This window comes from Hyposmocoma kahamanoa, unplaced genomic scaffold (genome assembly GCF_003589595.1).
Source record: "Hyposmocoma kahamanoa isolate Upper Pololo Valley unplaced genomic scaffold, ASM358959v1 168, whole genome shotgun sequence".
In the NCBI taxonomy this organism is placed as follows: Eukaryota; Metazoa; Arthropoda; class Insecta; order Lepidoptera; family Cosmopterigidae; genus Hyposmocoma; species Hyposmocoma kahamanoa.
The window spans coordinates 2,091,273-2,113,786 of record NW_020653608.1 but is presented as its reverse complement, the minus strand read 5'-3'; the positions used below and the strand labels follow the sequence as shown (position 1 = coordinate 2,113,786).

The 22,514-nt window shown below is 35.6% G+C and overlaps 1 protein-coding gene and 1 non-coding gene across 13 annotated transcripts in view; both read right to left on the bottom strand.

The window, feature by feature from the left end:
• LOC113225609 (uncharacterized protein CG43867) overlaps positions 1-22,514 on the bottom strand; it is a 472,277-nt gene that overhangs the window by 226,902 nt on the left and 222,861 nt on the right. Inside the window, exon 1 of one of the 12 annotated variants that reach the window (XM_026457963.1) lies at positions 4,337-4,464. The exons of 10 other annotated variants lie outside the window; for them this stretch is intronic. The gene's annotated coding sequence lies outside the window, so the exon portion shown is untranslated. Of the gene's footprint in view, positions 1-4,320; positions 4,465-22,514 lie in introns of those variants that run through there. One more of the 12 variants, XM_026457962.1, reaches the window with a different exon arrangement.
• Trnam-cau lies at positions 19,139-19,210 on the bottom strand. The gene has a single exon. It is a non-coding gene; the product is annotated as a tRNA-Met (tRNA).

Sequence of the window (22,514 nt, the reverse complement as noted above, 5' to 3'; positions counted from 1 at the left end):
GAAAACATTAGACGATTAGTAAAGGAAACACGTTGAAATAAGGTTCAGTTTTGCAACTTCGACAACGCAGCAGCGCTCATTACCATACGCCGCTATCTCTTAACCAAGGTCGGAAAGCAACGCGTAATTTATGCGTCTTGATTTATTTCGACGAATGTCCACAATATGAAAGAGTTAGTTTTGTTTTTAAACAAATACAGTTTGTTTAAAATGTCTAATTAATATAAAAATACGTATACATCATGACTTCAAAGTAAAAGAATCATTTATTCCATAGGTAAAATTAATTAGACTTAAGGACGTCATTTTTAAGCTAGTGCTTGTTCACTGTGTTGAATTCTATGAAACTCTATGGATTGCTGTTTTGATGGAATACATTTTTAAACAAATTTGTGTGGAATCTAGACTCACGTCGTCTTTCCACACGTCTTTATTCAACACGTAGTCTTCACTTTTGTAATATGACTTTTCAATTCAAATACATTTAATGTAAGTTTTAAACATAGGAAACGATAATTTTAATATATGCTCCGGAATCTTATTGTAAAAACATCTACTGTTCCCCATAAAATAATCGTTTACCTTAGTTGAACGAAATCGTGGTGCCATGAGTTTGGACTTAGTTCTGAGGTTTTAATTAAGGTATACATACGCACATTCTATATACCGCACCTTAAGTATAACTTGGCTATCAGCGCGAAAGTGGTATAACCCATTTTTTTCTACAATATTACTTTATAGGATACCACAATACATAATTATTTTCTATTTGGATGCTATTTTCTTGTATACAAAAATTAATAATTATTTCTTTGGTTCTAGTGAAAAAGAGTACAAGTCAAAAAAGTCAATTTTTCGTTAAAAACTACTACAAGACGCGAAAAACAGTTAAAGCTTAACATTAAGCTATAAGCATTTTTCGCGTTTCCTTGTAAAGTAGGCATTTTTAACTTGTACCCTTTTTCACTAGAGCCACAGATTTTATATATGAAAATAGCATCCAATCTGGTAATAATTATGATATACCTTAATATCATAGAAAAAATAAATAAATGTGAGTTACACCAGTGTTGACTGATAGCCTCAAATATTGTAAGTGGCTTTTGAAAATGGCCAATCAACATAATAATACGTATTCTGACGTGACGGTAGTATACATGCGTGCATTGTGTATACACCTAAAGATAAATATACCTTAAATGTCGAGTTCTTAGGTTTTCGCGTTTGTTACACATAGGAAATGAAACTATTTTTCTGGATTTCAATCGCGTATATTTGTTTTTTCAAACAAACTCACGTTTCGGGCCCTTTACAGGTGCCACGGTCACGGTTGACTGAGGTGGTACAGTGTTCAACCAGTTATGTCTAATATTGATGCAAACCACCCTATTTTTTCACTATAGTTACAATAGTTATTAATTAAATACCTTATTTTTAATTTTACAAAGAAAACATTCCAATTTACGTTACATTAAAGTTTCACAAATTATTTTATTGAATGAATTTTTATTAAGTTCAATTTATTATTAATTAATAATAGAAATTAGGTTTGTTTGAAAAATCAAATATTCGCGATTTAAATCTGGAAAAATAGTTTCATTGCCTATACCTTAAATGATTTATTAAAGAACCTAACCAGCATAATAATAATACGCATGGACGTATAAATACAAAAATACGGTCACCATAAGATGTACATCAAAAAACACAAGAAAATAGGCACTGGTAAACTACGCAATGGTCACTGTAACGTTTTGAAAGTACTTATTGCGAAGGCAATAACTCTCAGGAAATCTACCTCGATCCACTGCATAACTCAGTCTAGATCTCCGCGTATTTCATGCTATATCATATTATGTGTTCCAAACTGGTACATTGTAAGATTCTTTAGATTATTGATATTTATTTCGAAATAATAGCAGAAAACAAGTGTTAAAGATTTTGTTTACAGACCAGTAATTCATACCTGACCCCCGTTTGGTTCTGAGAGCCTTCTTACGCATTCAACAGACAAGTCGCTGCTTGTCAACAATAAAGGCTCAATACAAAATAGTTTCTTTTTTTATTTATCACTGAGATGTGTTCAGGAAATTCTGAATTTTACTGTCAATGGGACAATGAGCTTTTCATGAGTTAAAACAATCACATGACAATGTTGAAATGGTCTACGTAATGTCAATTTTGCGCGGCAGACATGTCTCAGGTTTTTAACGTCATTTTCCTAGTGAATTAAATGATTTTGAGGTAGGCTTTAGAAAGGCGTTGAAGTGTAAAGAAATTCCAGCTTTTTGGTTGAAATTTGCATTTGTGTTATAAATAACGATCAAGTTTGCTTAAAAAGTGTTTTAAAACCATTGACTTACAATTACATGGACGTCGGGTCCGCGCTAAAAAGTGTCCGAACTTATAGGGCGTTAAGATCGTATAAAGAGCGTCATTCACGCTTTAGTCTTCGTTTGTTCGACTGACAGCGAAGCAAGCAAAATTAGACAGTACTGCGATGACATTACAATTTAAATTCAACGTTTTAGCTTTTTCATATTCCTTTAAATGTCACTACGTTTAAATAGGTTGACTTGGGACATTTTTTTCGTGGTTTTTGTAGTAGACCCGTCGTCCATTTATTTGTAAGTCATTGTTTAAAACTAAGAACTTAAGTCATACCAAAATAATTTTTCTGATCACAGATCTTATCTGTCTTTAATCTTTATTTCATAGGTAAGTAAGTTACACTTGAAATCGTCATCGTCATCATCATCGTCAACTCTACTGCTCATTCGTAAGGCAGATTCCCCTGAAGAACAATGAGCATAAAGCTCTAGGGGTTGCTCTTTGTAAATATACATGTGAATATATTTATCATTTAATTTAAAACATCTTAGGAAGAGACTGCAGCTAAACGGGTCAATACCACGGATTTTTGTCATCCAAGTACGCACAAGCTGTATAAAATACCTTGAGTATAAAGTTTTTTTTACCACTATAGTTCGCCTCGTAAAAGGCATATTTTGAATATCAATTATAATAGAAGCGTATACGTTGCCAAGAACAACGTCAGAGTTTATTTTTATTCCTCTTATTAATGTTATGTCTGTCACTATTTCTCATAAAAAAAAAAATATTTTTCTTAACATAAATAACATTTTCATAAATGTACTGTGACGTTAGTGTAAGTTAATCTCTTTAAACTTATCATTCAGAATCAAATAGTCGTTTAGGGGTGTACTTTCCACTACTGGTCACGTCACAAATTTTGTAAAAGCTCTTCAACGTGCCGGTTTCATCATGATATTTTTCTTCACAGTTATCAAGAGGTATTTATACCAAACATCCACAAACGTGCGTAGCTTTGAAATTCATAGGAAAAGCGATGTTATCCGATTGGCTTACCGTTGCTGTAACAAATCGGTATGAGTAGGTGTGTTATATAATACACTTATATAATACACGTATATTACTTACATATTACACTTATATAACTATTCATGGTTACACGTTTATTTACAATATGAGAACCCGTGATCGTAATCGCTCTAAAATGCTGGAAGAAAAATAAACGGTAATAGAGTGTTTAAAATTAAATCAAAAGTAATCTCATATATGACGTTATTGTTTTCAGTAGAATGAGATTGAAACATTAACTTTTCTTTATATTTAACTGTAACATATACTTTCTAATAGTCTCCTCAGAGGAGACTAGTGTTCAGCAGTGCAACTTAAAATGTGTTGATGAGAATGATAATGACGTCTTATGATAGCCAAAAAAATAACTACGTAAAAGATACAAATGTTTTTATTCTGGTACGTGATTTAAAGAAAACTCCGTGCTCCATCGTCACAATGTTGCGAGAATCAAAAATATGTACGCCGTAAATGTGAAAACTAACTTGTGGGTCTAGGGACCGTTGTATGAAGCTTCAAAGAGGCCTTTGATATCCGGTTTACTTTGCTATCCCTTATTTCGATCGCGCTCGCATTACGTGGAAATAACTAAAACGTGAAATTGTTAGACGGAATTGCAAATTGTATGCGCTGACTTTGAAAAACGTATATTTTTAATACCTTGCCATATCAAAACAAGGTCATTATTAAAAACAATAGCAGTGTTTATTATTGTATAAATTTCATGGGATTTCATTTATTATAATTTGTTAAGCTGACGTTACTGAAGTAAACAATCCTGCGACAGCCTATGGAAACTAGCCCACTAACAAAACAAAACACCTTCAAAGGACGTCAACATCATAATAACACAGTTTACTTTGGAGCCTGCAGCCTCGCGAAATTCAAAAAGAAATTAAAACAAAATAATGACAAAACCATTGTAGGGACGCACCACAATTTCCACAAAAACACGTCACTGTAATTATTTAATCAAATTCAAATTTCGAATCGCGCTCGAAAAACAATGCGGCACAAAGACAACGTAGCGCACGTCTACGCGGCTCGGGCCCGCGTCGAAGACTGCCCGTTACTATAGCAGCCGCCAGCTACGGCGTAGGCCCGTAGCTGCGTAGCTGTACGATATGACTCCAGCTGCAACAGTGTGAATTCATACTCAGAGCAGACTGTTTCATGAGTTTGGCACTCCGTTTTATGGCTATAAAATGTGGTTTATTGTTTAAATCAAAGCGCAGACTAGGTATGTCTTACGGTTAAGGCGTTTTTATGACGCGCCTTATTTGAAAAGACGTTTATTAATACCGCCTTTCCTTTAAAATTTAATATTAAGTTTTTCTAGAGCATGGGTGCTCAAGACCAGAAGCAATTTAGAAAAGTTCGTTTAATCAATTCGTTCCTCCGGGAATAGAACCTGATATTCCTCATTAAGTGTATACAGCTGGGCCTTGAGATCGACGGTAAGAAATCGTAATTCATATTCCTATTTTCATGTGTAATTCAGATATTTTTCTTTATTTTCGTACAGAAAATTATGAAGTAAAAAGTCACGCGCATTTTTGGCTAAAAAATAATTTTAAGCAATGGTTCAAGAAAAAGCTCAAAGAATACAAAGTACAGTGCAATTTTAAACAACCTTGTTTTATTTTCAAACTACCTACAAATATCGACAATATTTCATTCATCTCAAACACCAGACATCGCCATACATGCAGAATTATTTACTAAAGACACAACCTCGAATGGCTTTGGTTAATTCCGCATTAAAGTGAAAGTGTTGAATTTAATCACTTTGGAAAAAATGTATAGTAAAATTGAGTATGTACACTGACTAGTATTTGGTGTGAAAACACGATTCCTAAACATGTTCACGATAGAAAAAAACACAAACTTATGTCGAAATTTTAAAAGAAAACCTGTATTCAATAGGTACTTCACAAAAATCAACGATTTTGTTTATATCAACTGAACTAAATAGAGCACTTATAGTATACGATACACGTTTTTCAAACGTCTTCGTTAATTTCGTTGGTAAAAAAATTCTGAAATAAAGCCAATAAAGCAATAGAACCGATACAGTACGGGAAAAAAACTGAATTTGAGATGAGGTAGTATGGACTCTTAAACTTCAAGTAATACATATAGAGTTGATAATACCTCCACCGGAAATTCAGAAATCCCGTACAATATAGTTATACTTTTACCCTCCATCGCAAAAAGAGGAGAGTTATAAGTTTGAAAGCCTTGTTTGTCTGTTTATCTGTATGTATTACTGTCAGTAGCATCGTAGCTCCCAAACAGCTGTTGAAAGATGAGCAGCTCTTTTTCCAGTTGTAGGAATATCACTCATTAACTGAATATTTCTTTTCCTTCCGCTGGTCCTAATAAATTGAATCCGATGACATTACAATAATATGGTAATCTTAATGTGATGCTGGAACCAGGAAAATCTGCAGACTACCCGACTCTTTAACTATTCTCAGCAGAACCATCATGTTTGGGCTCATTGAATTGGCCTCTTGACTTGCAGATCGTGATTTTTTTGGAATACACTATTTTGAATCGGGAGTTTTTTTTAAATTTAATTACTTATTACCGTAGCATTGCCAGAAACATATCAGAAATATAGATTAAAATACAATAATAAATTCAGGAATTTCATAGGGAGGTATTGGCTACTCTATGTGTATTCTTGAAGTGCAGGTAAATACAATACCTTTTTTTATGATATCAAGTGACGGGACGAGCAAGTCGCTTTAAATCGCAAAGATCTGATAGCACTCATAGCCAGACATAGGTAAGGTGGCAGTACTTTCGTGGACGAATTTTTTCACAAGGAACTCCACTGCTACTAAACCTATTCCAATACATGTTTGTCACATAAAACTGTAACAATAACTAAATATTGTCAACCCAACCTACTTTATAATACGCCCAGTAATTGAACCTTAATCAAAGCGGTTTCCAACTACCTCAAAGCGCGAGCTGTAGTCGAAATTAATCGAGGTCTAGACCGCACAAGGCTTTTGATGGACTGCCTTTTACCGCAAATAAGAGAAGCACAGATTCAACAATTACTAATAGATAATTAAAGACTCTATCACAGTGAAATCTTTACGTTAAACCAATCACAGGCGACTCAATACCTTATTGTCTCGTACACAACTCCGCATAGCACACGTAGATTCTTTTGCTTTCTTGGTACATTCCCTTTCAATTAAATTCTACCTTACATTATTTCGCCACGATAATCTCAGTACAGAGTACTAAAAGAACCCGATATTAAAAGTCATTCATCCCTTAGTTTGCCACCCTTAGAGGTGGCAACCTTCTTTTCAACAAAAAAGGAACATCGAAATCGGCTGGAGTTATCGCGTAACATACATCCAAAAAAAACATATAGTCGAATTGGGAACCTCTTCCTTATTTTGAAGTCGGTTAAAATAGAATGTAAAATGACCGTCAAATCCTGGCTTAAGAGTAAAACTTACAATGAAGAGGTTTCCTGGAAGTTGTTTTATATTTATACTTACATAACCTTTAATTTCTCTCGTGAGTTTGGGTGTAATTTGTGGTTGTTACATATAAGTGTGTCCATGGCACCCGCGACACAGGGTTTCCCTAGGGCTATATTGAGTGTGTGCGTTATTATTATTATTAAATTAATTATTAATAATATTAATAATCGCCGACCTTAATGGCGATCTCGCGACTATACACGATTGGAGTCGAACCCATGGCCTTACGGTCAATCCTAACAAGTCGCAGGCCATCGTCGTTGGAGGCTCGAAGCAAATCGCCAAATTAAATAATGCCACTATTCCCCCGCTTTTCTTCAACTCCTTCCCTCTGCCTTACAGTAATGTTGTTAAAAATCTTGGCGTTCTTTTTGACTCCACTCTGTCTTGGTCGCCACATATCGCTGAGGTGAGTAGGAGGGTGTTTGCTGCCTCTGGGTCATTGCGGCGTTGGAAAAATCTGCTTCCTGTGAGGATTAAGGTTGAACTTGCGCAATCGTTGCTCTTACCTACTCTTGATTACGCTGATGTCTGTTTCATTGACCTTAACGAGGATCTGTTAAGCAAACTCCAGCGTCTACAGAATCTATGCATCAGATTCATATACGGATTGCGCAAGTTCGATCATGTGGCCGAATTTAGGAGAAGGCTTCAGTGCAACCTATCAAGTTGCGCCGTGAGGAGCACGTTCTCAGCTTACTTTACAATGTTCTATACGACCCTCGTACTCCGCCATACCTTAAGGTTCGTTTTCACTTCCTCGGGGATGATCACAACCGTGAACTAAGGTCTAAAATGGATAACCTACTGAAGCCTCCTTTCACTCGCTCTGAGTATTACAAAAATTCTTTTACTATTAAGGCTGCAAATTTGTGGAATGATCTCCCATTTGAAATCCGACATTCTAAGTCGCTACCTATTTTCAAAACCGGATTGCGTAAATATCTTTAATCACGGTCCTAGTCTGCAACGCATGTATTAGTAAGTATAAGTTATTAGTAAGTATAAGTTTATTTAGGTATATTTATATATACATATATCTACGTAGGTATAATATATCATTATTTTTTAAATATTTTATAAATTACTATGTGTCTTTATTTAATTTTATTATTTTGTATTTTTTATTTTTTTATTTATACAATTTTATTTTTTTTATTTTTTTATTTTTATATTTGTAAAATTGGCACACTGCGTCTCCCGCTCCGATTAGCTTTCCTCTAACTCTGTGGTTGTCTGGAAGAGATCGCTCTTAGCGATAAGACCGCCTTTGCCCACATTAGTTTTAAGTTATTTATGTACTATTCTTGTTCTTGTGTGTGAGCAATAAAGTGTTTATCTATCTATCTATCTATCTATTATTTTAAAAACTAATTGTTAAGATATAGAAAATCTTATAGAAGTATGCGCTAACAAATTAAAGGGCAAACATTTCGCACTTGACAACTAACATAGTATTATCTCAAAATTGCGTTATACTAATAATTCATTTCCCAAATTTCGCTGTATTGATGTGTCATTCATATACGATTTAATTAAAAATGACAGGACGACACTGTCGCTTTGAAACTAAATAGATAATATTAATATAAATTAAAGCTTTGAGACAATACTACGTTAGTGGTCATGTGCTATTTATTTTGTTTAGGCATAGCAATTACACTAATCTAATATTTAAATGTATGGCTTTACTATGAAGATTGTATAATTTAGGTCCCATTCTTATTGTTTATTTTAATAATATCATACCTTTATATATATTTCTTTTCATTGTATTGTATTAGATTAAGTTATATTGAAATAAATTTATAAAAACTTAAAGCCTGTGATCATACGTCAAAACTTCGTTTGTCACATGAACGTCATAAAAATAATGTGAAGTACATGAAACAAAATATGCATAGTTGCGTACAATGAAACGTGTAGAGAAAAGTAAACGAACTAGAATCAGTGAAAAATATAACACTCCTGATGTTTTATGTACATGTATCCATTACATTTTCGTAAAACATGCGTAAAACAAAAAATGTATACAATTAGGATTGTGACTTCTTTTACCATCACTAGTTTCAAAACTACGGAATTTGTTAGATAAGTAAATTAAAAAATCATTAATTAATATCCTATTTTTTTTTTTTCAAAGAGTTCGTCCAGGGAGGGTGCTGCCACCAAGCGGGAATGTCGGCATTACTGCTACTTTAAAGGGTAAGGATTCTGGTGAAATTATAGGCGCATGGGACTTGTCAACTTAAGTTTTAGTGTGACGCGCGCTGTGCCCCTCAGATCTTTGCGATTAGAAGCTCGAAGCGGCACTGGGACTATTATGGACAGGCCTTTCGTGTCAAACCAACACACAGTAACGCTCAATACAGTGTTTAGTAATTACATAACAACGTGAATCTTTTCGCTGTTGTCAAGGGAAAAGAATTTTATCAATTTTTCAATGCAAATTGTTTGCAAATTTTGCAAAGTATAATTGCTTCCGTGGCCGAATGGTTATCATGCTGGATAGCTACGCAGAGGTCCCGTGTTCGATTCCCGGGCAGGGAGAAATATTTGTAGGGCCTACATTTATTTATCTCGTGAGTTTGGGTGCAATTTGTGTTTGTCTATGGGTTTCCCTAGTGTGGGGCTTTAAAAAAACAAATAAATAAAAAAAATCTTTTTATGTTACTAACCTCAAAAATGACAAAACACAAATTCAAGACAAATTCTTTTTGTAGCTTTTTCTCAAAATGCTGTTTATGATATTACGGTGTTTCAGTTTGACACGGTAGAGGCGTGTCGTTTACCACCAGGCTCACGACTTGTTCGTCCCAAAACTTGTAACCATAAAATAAATAACGTTAATATAAATTATTTCAATCTTCTAATCGACGACCTTAAGGATCAAACAGAAAGGGAGCGGTGGGCGCTGGCTGTCACATGTAACATGTAGGCCCGGCAAAAATCACGCTTTTCAAGGCCTTTTGCCATGTACATTACACGAGCAACCTATGGTCCAACTTTACGCAGAAGGCCATTAGCGCCTTTAGTGTCCAATATAATAACCGCTTCAGGATATTGATGGGACTTCCTCGCTTCTTGCAGCGCGTCGGGAATGTTTGCTCAGGTGCGTTCGAAAGACTATTACGCCATCATGTGCACAAAGACGGCCTCGCTGCTCAACAGACTGCAGGCCAGCGCCAAATCCATACTGATGTCCGTGGCGAGGAGATACGATTCCCCCATGATGCGCGATTTCCTTCAGGTGCTTGTTAGGATTTTTTTTTATAATATCAAGTGACGGAATGAACAAGTTGTGGGCCTGGTTGTAAGTGAAACGTCTGTTCATAACCGTTGCAGTGCCACGCAGTGCCTTAAATTGTAAGCATCTGAGGGGCATCGGGCACTGCCGATACGCCCGACATGAGACATAAGTTGACAAGTCCCATGTGTTTGTAATTTCACCAGCACCCATACCCTTCAAAACTAGAACGCAGTAATGCTTACATGACTGCTTGGCGGCAGAAATAGGCAAGGTAGCAGTACTTCCCAAGACGATATCTTTCACAAAGAACTCAACTCCTGCTAAACTTACTGTTTCTTTTCTTTTTACTAATATAGCCACTAAGAAAACTGTAACTAACCAATTTATGAACTCTGTTGTCTGAATTAAAGATAAAACAAAAACAATAATAGAGACGTTACTTACATAACAAGAGCCGTAGCCCTGTACTACACGATTTATCGTTACGTCATAAGAGCTCTATAACGAACTATGCCCGGTTCAATATCCAATCATTCCCCAATAGCATCAATACGAAATTATTAGAGTTAAATCTATATTGGCCCTATTATCCGCTTACCAAGTGCTTACGAACATTGGCTTTATTACTTTCCTTTCAGAATTACGTAGCTTCAAAAATGGTTTGTTGTCATCCAAAGTTGTTTAGTAATAGTCTTACTTAGTTCTGCCGCAAAGCAGTAATATGAGCATTATAGGGTGCTGCTGAAATTGCAGGTGGGAGGCAGTTAAAAAAAGTGTATCGTATATTTTTTGTATAACACTATTATTTAATAGGTACTAAATGCAGAAACCATTTGATCCAGCGAAACAGTTTTTCTCGCTTCTCCCCCTGTAACTTATTAAATGACGCTCTCAATTAAATGTTTCTAGAGTAAATTCAGGCATATTATGTGTGTGTATAATTGGCAAATCCAGCGAACATGTGTCCAATCACTCGGCTGGTCGCTCAGATACATTGACAAATTGGTTAATGCATTAATCATGGAGTGTTAATAAGACTCCCTTACAGTTAGTGGTGCCATTCGCACTGCATTAGGGTATTGCTTTATTCACGACATAAGAGAGATTGAGAGATAGAACTTGTATTAACAAATTAGGAAGTCATTGTAGTAATTAAATCCTACGTGGTATCAACCAGCTAGTGTTGCTACTCCCTACCCTTTTTTTACGCTGGGAAGTGCATTACGCCTACCGCTCGCTAAAACCCACTACCCACTAAAACCTAGCGGTCAACCCTACCGCCATAGAGAGATGACCCAGGATGCTACTGGGACGTCTCAGCGGATAGCGGGCACACGGGAAGCGCGCCCCGGCCTTCAGAGGATGCCCCGGGGTGTCTCTGCTTGAGAAACGATAAGTCTAACCATGATCCACCATCTGCCACGACTTATTCAAATCATTAAATGATATCATACAAAATATTATTGTTGATTTGACATCTACTTACATTTTACAATTATCATTGACCCAAATAACTGTCACGGCATTTAAATTAATGCCTGACTTATTAAATCTACGTAAACACGCCCATTTAGCGTTTAAAAAAATTGTCATATGTATAACATCCCTTCCTACATGCTTCCTATGTAAATATGTTTGACGGAACATAATGAACGTATATTTATTTTGTTACATATCAACTTCTGCACCAGCTTTGTTTTCACAAATAAATGATTTATGAATTATGGTTCTAGTGACGGGACGGACAATTCGTGCACCTGATAATGAGCGTAACAGTTGCAGAGGTTTAAATCGCAAAGAACTCAGGGGTGTTGCGCAAGTCACCCTGAGACACCTTACCCTTCCAAACCGGAACACAGTAATGCTCACATTACTGCTTGGCGGCAGAAGTACGTAAGGTGACAGTATTTCCCTGGACGACTTCTTTCACAAGGAGCTCTACTGCTAATAAATAAAATGCCATTTGGCTGATGTCAGAGATGACAAATTTGAACTTGATATAAAAAAACATTACCTAATTGTTATTTTGATGCACAGAGAGCGAAATAAGTTCTTTATATATAGAGACATATTTGTTGTTCGGTCTCCAGAACATAAATGACAAAATATTATGATACGAAAATAAAATGTAAACTTAATTTACATTTTATTTTCATAAATCATAATCGTAAGCTTAATTTTTTATCGGATACATTTCGGGGAGTGTGCGTAGGAACTTTTCAATTTAGTTCCACACTTACCGTTTCTCATTCCATCGATTAGAAGGTCCGGAACACTCCATCCTTATGTCGTTGATATTCCACCTATTCGCACTAAGCGCTTTGCTTCTTCCTTTATGATGCGTGCGGCAAAGGAATGGAATACCCTACGGCATCTTTGTTTCCCGAAACGTACAATTTGGGGCTATTCAAAGCTAGAGCGATTAGGCATTTTTAAGGCAAACGCGTACCATCGTCGGTCACATCGTCGCTTAACATCAGGTGAGTTTGTGGCCAAACGTGAGTCTATTATATATTAAAAAAGAATTGCTAACCAAGCTGTACGCATCGCAAGTTGTAGTTAGACTATCAACACAGTCTACCATAACGTGCTCAAAACTTTAACTTTTACAATTGTAACACTTTATTAATGAGGATGTGCTGTGACGCAAGTGCTTTTTAATATGCCTCTAAACCAGAAACTACAGAAAGCTACTGAGTGACGCTAATTGTGAATAATTTTAAACACTACCTCTTTTTTAACCGACTTAAAAAAAGGACGAGGTTCTCAATTCGACTGTACGATTATTATTTTTTTCTGTATGAATGTTACGTGATAACTCGCATTTATGAACCGATTTTGATGATTCTTGGATTCTTTTTGTTGGAAAGAGGATACCTCAGTAGTGGTCCCACTAAAATTTGAAGAAAATATTCCACCTCTAAGGGTGGCAAACTAGGGGATGAATCCGGTTTACGCACTTTCCGGTAACCGATTTCAATAAAACTTAGCAAATAGATGTAATTTCACGACCTTTTGAGGTGGGTTTTTTTAGTACTCTGTACTGAAATTATGTTTATGTAGGTACGCGTTATAGCGTATTACAATTAGCCCCTTTCCACCCTCAACAGACCACATAAATTATGTATAAACAGCATTTCGTCTACGAACCTCGGTTCCACTCCGCATTCAGGGGTCTATATTCCAATTAACACCCTCCTAATGCCGATCCTTAGCACCTTCCTATCTCCTATTCATTCATCAACCCTTTCGATGTCTAATGAATTTCCGACCGGAAATCTCGTTCCATTAGTGATTTTCAACCATTCTGTATAACAGTGACTAGGACTCTTGGATCCCCAGTTGGGCACGGTTTTTAAGCTATAGACCACAACGCTGATCCTATGTAGATTAGGACTTTACACACCCACAAAGAGTTTTATGAAATTTTTCCGATAAGGTTTTGAAATAAATAAATAAATAAATAACGCACACTTCTTGTCCGTTCCGTCACTTGATATTATAGAAAAAACAAACACTCATAGCCCCACACTATGGAAACCCTGTGTCGCGGGTGCCATGGACACAGACATAGAACACCACAAATTACATCCAAACTTACGAGAGAAATAAATGTAGGCCATACAAATATTTCTCCCGGCCCGGGAATCGAACCCGGGACCCCTGCGTAGCAAACTAGCATGGTAAAGGAGGTAGTTAAATTTAAGACACGAGAAAATTTAACAGATTTCAGTGTTTTCGTCAAGTTTTTGTGCATTAAAAGTTACGATGACGGCTAACAAGTATTGCAACGAATAGTGTATCTGGCATCTTGCCGAATATCGAATGTTCAGCCAAGAGCATAGCCGAATATTCGGCCTGATTTTTGCACGTACGAAAATTGACACGATAATACCACTTATCTTCAGTAATTGATAAGTAATTCTGTATAATGAATTAAAAAAGTTACATTTATTTTCAATTTTATAATTTAAATTTATGCTTTAACTGTCAAAAGTAATAGATTATTTCGCTTCAGTTTCTAACTTCAAAAAACTTAATTTTATTTTGGTTTGGAAATATTTAGTTCTTGGTTGATCTTGTTAGAGTTTACTTAGTCATGAATAAGCTTGTAAGCGGTTACTTAGTGTCACATTTCCTTTGATATTTAGACAAAGAACCGAAAAATTGCGTTGCCGAGAACACTGGAATTCAACATTAAAATTACATGATAATTCATTGCTACTTTTCTTTCTTCCTTCTGTTTTTAGATATTAGGCCTAAATAGTGATTTAATATTCAGTATTCGGCTGCGTAACAAAAAACCGTCCGAATAAACAGAATACCCAACATTCGTTGCAACTCTACTAATAATAATCATTAAAATAAGAATTACTGAATTAATTTACGTCACCAATATGCAATTACATGTAAAATAAGGTAATTTTTAAAAACTTAAGCAAAAAAACATATTGTATTTCGCTATATTTTCATTTTGTGCTAAGAAAAAGGATTTTTAGTTATGCCAATTTATTTTTTGTTATAAATAGTCTCTTTACTGTACAACCCACAGATATAATTTGATATAAAAGTGAGGAGCTTCAGAATAAATCCCATTATAAGTAGAAGCTTACCATTAAAGTGCTTTGTTTGATCAACAATAACATTGCACCAGAATAACGTTACTAGGTCAACTCTACTGACTCACAAACACGTCTAGCGCCCACTGAACTATTATCCAATCATGCATTCGTCATCTCAACACTATATTCCACCATACACTCCAGCATTAAAGCTTAAATTCCTTTGGTAATAGCACCAAAAACAATCATAGCTTACAAAACGGCAAAAATGTACTATAAAGTCTTAACACGAAGGTTGATTTCGTAATATGCTTAGTTCAGCGATCTTTATGAATGAACGGTTCAATTATGCGCCTACGCACGCCGGTATCGGTCAGGGACCTTGAGTAAATTACGTGATTCGAGTGACACGAAATGTTGTTCTATCTTTGAATAGTTTTCTTCCTTTTTAAGCATCTACTACTAACTTAACGGACTTACCTACCAACTGTTGATTACATTGACCTAAAGGTTTCATTTCGGCTATTACCTGCAAAAAAAAAGCAATAATCAATAACACGGAAAACTGTAATAGTCACTTACATACTAAAGTCGTATTATGCAACATTAGAAGTCCTTGTTGTTTAGGGAAGTACTGCCATCGTACCTGTTTCTGCCGCTAACAGTAAAGTGAATATTATCCAGCATTCCGGTTTTGAAGGATAAGGGTGCTTGTGACATTACAGGCATATTGGCCTTGTCAACCTGTGAGTCAGGTTAGGCGCATTGACAGTGCCCATTTGGTGGAAATAGGCAAGCGAGATTTCAATTCTCGCCTCGACTCGCTTCGTCTCGCCTCGCAGGTGGAAAACCACCTTGAGATCCAGCTTACATTTTTATTAGCAGTAGAGCTCCTTGTGAAAGAGTTCGTCCAGGGAAGTACTGCCACCTTCCCTATTTATTCTGCCAAGCAGTAATGTAAGCATTCGAAGAATGACGGGTGCAGCGGCACTGCCCCTCAGATCTTTGCGATTTAAAGCCCTGAGTGGCACTACAACTGTTATGGACAGGCGTATAGCTTACCATCAGGCGCAGGACTTGTTCGTCCCGTCATTTGATATTATAACAAAAAAAACTGCAATGGGAAAAGCGCTAAACTACCAATGTACAATCAAGAGCATATCAAGCTACACGCCTCCGGAACAACGGAATATAATCCGTCAATCTGTAGCTTGATATACTGCCGTCTATATAATAAATGTACTAAATAGGTATAAACCCTCAATCTTGTATGAAAAACGTATTTTTCCAGATATCATGAGGTCATATAAACCCGAACTAGTACCTATATAACTTAGTCTGTAACGTTTTCATGTCGAAACCGCTGAACCAAATGATGAATTTTTGTATAGAGATAGATAAGAATTAGAAGAAGGACTTAAGCTACTTTTTGTCACAAAAACAAATCTTGGAACAATGAAAATGGGAGATGAAATAGGGGATGAAAGTTTCTATGGAGAAACAATAATTACTCAATTAAGTAGTACATTACGCTACTCGAAGGACTTATTTTACGCAGTCAAAGCCGCGGGCAGCAAGAAGAATATACACAGGGCGTCTACGTGATCATAGAAATAATATTCCCCGGGTCTGAATATTATGTACAGTCAATATTTAGCACATTAAGCTACACTGTCGCCGTTAGTTAAAAAAGCGCATGTAACATAAAAAAAAAAGTACTGCCGGGATTATTATAAAAAGGCCGATATATAAGTATCTTTTATTTTTTTCTTGATGGATTAGGTATGAAGTTACAGCAACTTCATGCCTTATCCAACACGTATGTGACTATCACGATTATTACTACCATTACTCCACTAGTTTGTTATAATTAGTAACACAAAAATTGAACACTTAAGAAAAAATCCTTCGAGCCGGCCGGATTTGAACCAGCGTGTTCAGCATACTATATCGACGCTCTCCCAATCAAGCTACGGAACGAAGCAGCATACTCAACGAATTTTCTCGTTGCAGATATTTATTTTTGATTTTTTAACTTTTTGACGTGGCGCCATCTGTGAGAAATTCATGAAAGCTTTTCTTGACGCTTAGATATTTTTTAATTTAATTTCTTTAAACATTATTTTATCGCTTTTGAGTTTATGTCACTAGCGCCCCTTCAATTAATGGCAGCAGTATACACTCATGTTCAAATATCAGTTCAACTGAGCAAGATCCGTCAACTGATTGATCTGTAAACACATATTATGTACATTTTGACGTACACGGGGCCTTAGGAGGGTCTTGATAATTATATCGACCACCATTTCTTATACGAGTACTTTACTCTGTGTTAGGTTCTTTGAAGAGTTTTGTCTATCACCCCGCCTACACAGATACCCCAACAACAGTGGTTGCTTGGCAACGGCACGGACATTTTGCCGAACACCCTTTGTTGTAGATTATAAGATAAGTAATTATTTGCTTCCGCCTCTTTCTTTTGAACCTGCTTTTAAAAAGGAAAAGTCGAATTAATTTCCTTTTACTATTTAATAGCAACGGAAATGTGACGAATAAGCCGTTTTGCTATTACAAAATTGTTAGGAGTTTCAAAAAGTAGGTGAAGATATAGGCGCAGGATTTATAAAATATTCATATTGTACTATTAACCCAAACGATATTAGAAGCTGAAATATACTTATTCAGGAAAATTTACATTTACTTGAGTAGTTGAAAAAACATTTTTTTAAATAATAAACGCTAGAGATTTTTCTTTTAAAATCACAATCCTTCCTTTTAGCACTGCTGTAATCGGATACGAAGCCATTATTCTAGTGTACCAATTAGTGTTCTACCCACCCATGGAGATATATAGATACCTGCTCCATTTGTCGAGGAGAGCTTGAAATACTGTGATGAACTTTTAATTGGTTTACCTAACGATCAACTCGAGGTAACTGAATAGGGTTAACCTAGGGCGAATTAGTTTTATTTTAATAAGAACTTTGACTAGCTGCGCGTAAATTTCATAAAATGAATGTATTTTAGAGATGCCACGAATAGTGATTTGGCCGAATACCGAATATTCGGCCACGCTCTCGGCCGAAGCGCCGACTATTCGGCGTAAGAATTGTGCATTTCACACGTGACCTGTTACGACCTGTCTCATTGCGCTGCGTGCGGAAGTAACGGGGGTGGGGTGTTCTTTGAAGAAGTTAATAATAACGCACACACTCAACATAGTCCCACACTAGGGAAACCCTGTGTCGCGGGTGCCATGGACACACACATAGGCAACCACAAATGACACCCAAACTCACGAGAGAAATAAATGTAGGCCAAAAAAAATATTTCTCCCGGCCCGGGAATCGAACCTGGGAACTCTGCGTGGCATGGTAACTGTTCGGCCACGGAGGCAGTTAAGTTCTATTGCACATGAATTTTTATTTGAAAACTGTTCGCCTAAATCGGACGGCAGAGCCTTACAAGTGGTGGTCAGCATACGCAAAGCAGTATCCAAGCCTGTCAAAATTTGATAAGATTTATCTATCGTCTCCTGACAGTAGTGTTTATAGTGAGAGGCTATTATCAGAAGCAGGAATTATTTATGACGAAAAGCGTAACTGTTTGTTACCAACCAATGCTGAAAAATTTGTTTTCATTAATCACAACTTGCCATTGATTGATTTTAAGTATTAAAGCAATAATTTGAGATAAAAATACATGATACATTTTGAATATGTGCTTTTTTTTTATTATTTGACAGTATTCGGCCGAATAGTCCTAGTATTTGGCCGAACACCGAATATTAAAAAAAGTTAATATTATTAAAATTCGAAAACTAGCCGAATATTCGTGGCATGCATTCTAAATGGATATTTGTATTTTCGTGATCTAGTAGTCACTTGACATTAGACTGAGAACAGGTTAATTCTACGCTACCTAAATAATTAGCTACTAATTCATTATAATAGTTAAACTACCTTGAAAAATTTAAACATTTTCATCTACTTATAATTACTTCCGTACATATATAAAACGCAAAAATAAACAGCAAAATTTGCAAGGATTAAATTAGTACTTTTACGTAAATGTTAAGCACATAAAATAATTTTTATTTAAAAAAAAAGAAGGAATTCGACTTCAAACTTTGCTTACACTTGCGTACATACAAAGTGAAATTTACCAGAAAGTGTGCGAAACCGGTATCATCCCCTAGTTTGCCACCTAGAGGTGCAATTTTATCTTCAAATTTAAATGAAATATCAATACTGAGGTACCCTCTTCCTAACAAAAAATAAGAATCATCAAAATCGGTTCGAAAAAATACTGTCGAATTGAGCTCTTTCTCTTTTTTTTAAAGTCGGTTAATAAAAATAAGATATATTAACGAAAAAAACAACAAAATACAATGTATTATCAGTATCTAATAGCAGAGCGTGGTTTCGATCCACGGACCTCTGGGTTATGGGCCCAGCACGCTTCCACTGCGCCACTCTGCTCTTAACTAGAGCGACGAAAATATCGTTCTATTGCAGTCAGCGCCGATGCATTATTGCCGCTATATGACGTCAACGCCACGTGACCGTATTAAAAAATACTTTATCATCCTCCTTGACGTTATAAATATATAATTATTGCATTAGGTAAATGAATTGCTTGTTTGATAAATAAACAACAGTGACATATTGTAAAGCGCCACCAGCGACCGAATGTATAAAGCATTTGTAGTCGTCGTCATGTCGGTTAAAAGAGGGGTATTTCTGATTGAAATTGTTAATAAAATAAAAAATTTATTGATTGAAGAAATTTAGTAATAATTCGAAATTTAATTTATACAAGACGCAATCGCTTGTGTTTCAGCCGTTTATGTTTTTATGTTCTGTTATATTATTATTGTTATTATTTTCGTTAACTATTTCAACATTTTTTTTTTCATTTTAGATCTGGAGAATGTAATTTTACACTAACTAGTTACTAAAACAAATTTTATCGTGCCGTGTATACTGTTTTTGGAATGTGCCAATCTATTGTGTCCACGGAAGAAAGAAAATGTGGTCTGTGATTGTATTAAACAATATCTGTGACCACGTAATGATTACATTTTGTTTGTGTACTGCATGGATTACATAAGTAATGTAGGACACACGTAAAAGGAAGAATGGGTCGTTATCTCGCACAGTTTCCGTAGGTTTACTGTTTCCAATGCCTCTGACAAAAAAATATGACCATGTTAAAAAAACAAGTCCGATGCGTCGTGTCGGGTAAATGCGCTATTTACGGAAGTGGAGTAGGAAATAAGGGGTAAACTGGAGGGTTAAAGAGAACATGACAGTTTTTTGGCGCCTAACCGGACTGGCTTATACGGGTATTTTTCATGATCCGGTTTAAGCAAAATGTGTGCAAAGGACGTACGTAACAAACGTATTATTATTGACTCTCCAACCACCAATGTGTCTATTGTAAATGGTAGAGTTTATTTATTTATTTAGGCAACGTCGAAATAATTTTAACCCATAAGCTAATGTATTGTAATGTGCGGATAAGTGTAAGTGTTTGTAAATAATGTAAGAAAATGAATTGGGTACACACATACAAACAATATTGTGAAATGGACACCTACGTCTGTCACTTCACTCTGATTCAATATAATTGACGTCATTTTTCAAATAAATCCAGTTCTACAAGAAAAGAATTATAGAGTTTTTAGTCAATATCATAATTTTTGAAATGACATTTGCTTAAAACATGCTGAACGAAAGATGGAACATAGTATAATAGAACACCTGGGAGTCGATCAAGAACCTTACGATAATTCAATTGCCGATCGATTTCTATTCATTTTTATTCACAACTCCCGAATCGAACGTCACGGTGTCGTATTCGAAACAGAACCGAAATGACGTGACACCCGTACGATTACTTGAACTTTGTAGCAAAGGCTACAAACGTTATTCAGAATACAGATACAAATCACGAATGTAATATGGAAATCTCATACTATTTTAAATAAAGTCTAGATTTTATTCAATTTCATTAATTTATTTTAATGCAAGACCAATGCATTCCTATGTTTTAGCTCTTTAAAGTCTTAAAAATGTATATAAAAGGATTTTAATTGTTGTTATAATTTATTTCACCGACTAACTCCATAAACGTTGTTGAATAAAAATATCGTATCCGAATCCGAATTCAACGTTTAACGCGGAACGTTCTGAATAATTCGGAAAGCACCCTTCGATTCAAGAACGATATCCCATCGAATGATTCGGTTTAAAATATCGAGTTCTGAATGAAATCTGTTTAATTATACAACTCTCATTGAACATGCACAAGGAATAATCAATTAATAACAACAAAATAATAACTATCAATGTCAAAGTATAAAACATTAAACATCATTATTACATTGTATACAAGAATACCCATTAAGCACTAATTTCATATCAACATTAATCTAAAAAATCGGTCACTATATAATAATTTTATATCTAAGTTTGACAGTGTCCCGATAGCTAAAAGAAAAGAAAGTATAATAATACAATACAGTAGCAACAATAATTCTCATAATAATGAACGTTCTCTAAGCATTTTTCATTCGAAGCGTCTTTATACTCTGAAGCTCTGTTTACCGGAGACTAAATACAACTGACAGTTCGCACCAATTGTTCAAGACAGCATACAACCATCCAAACTTCATGTACGGCAGTAACGTATCCAAAATTAAAGTGGCCTCCCAATTTCCGGGCAAAAATAACACCTGTCCCCACTAGGGAAGATTTATCTCGCATTACACGAATACACGGAATTTTAATATCAGCCGTGTATTGCGTGTACACAGTATACGTAGCACGTTGCATTACGATACGACAGTGGTTAATATTGAAAAATATTACTTGACGAGGGGAAATTACTGCTTTCTTTTTTCTACGAAATACATTGAAATGACCGTGGAGTTACTTTGCTCACTGCCTCTGCTGGTGTCACTGACATGTGTGGTATCCTTTGTAATACTTTATTATTATTTCGGATATTTAATTTAGACTCTCGCCTTTCCAATTATTAATACTTAAATATCTAAATAAATAAATATCGCACTCAGTCATAGCTCCGATTTAAAGAAACCTGGTGTCGCAGGTGTCATGGCCACACACAAAAACAACCACTAACTACATCCAAACTGACGAGAGAAATAAATGTAGGCTATACAAATCGAACCCGGGACCTTTGCGTTGCAGATCAGCAGCCGTTCGGCCATGGAGGCAGTTATTAAATGGAAAATGCGGGAAAGTCGGCCGGGGCAATGGACTCAGATTCAAGAACCAGCGAACAATACGTGTCGCCTCGAGCAGGACCTCTTTCTGCATTAACTAACGCGAACAAATGTCGTTGGTTCGGCCATTTACAAAGAATGGGAGATGTTCGGAACGTGAAGAGAGCCTATTTGAGCTGACCCAATGAACTGTTTTTTTGTTTTTTTACGAAATTTTTAACCAAATCAACGTTTCGGTTTGAAACAACCAAATTTGTAGCAATTTACGCGATTTATATTTTAAAATGTGAACTTTTTCATTTTTAACCGACATCAAAAAAAAGGAGGAGGTTATACGTTAGGCTGTAGGCTTAGAATAATAACGCATAGAATGATAGTTTCGTATCAAACCAACTGTCACAAGTGAGGCAAAAATCAAATTCATGTAGGCTAGTTTTAGTAGTAGGTTAATTTTCGTTTTTAGTGAATATTTATATAAAAATACAAGTTGAAATGCGTTACTTCCTTGTGGAATGTGATGTTAGTATCTATTT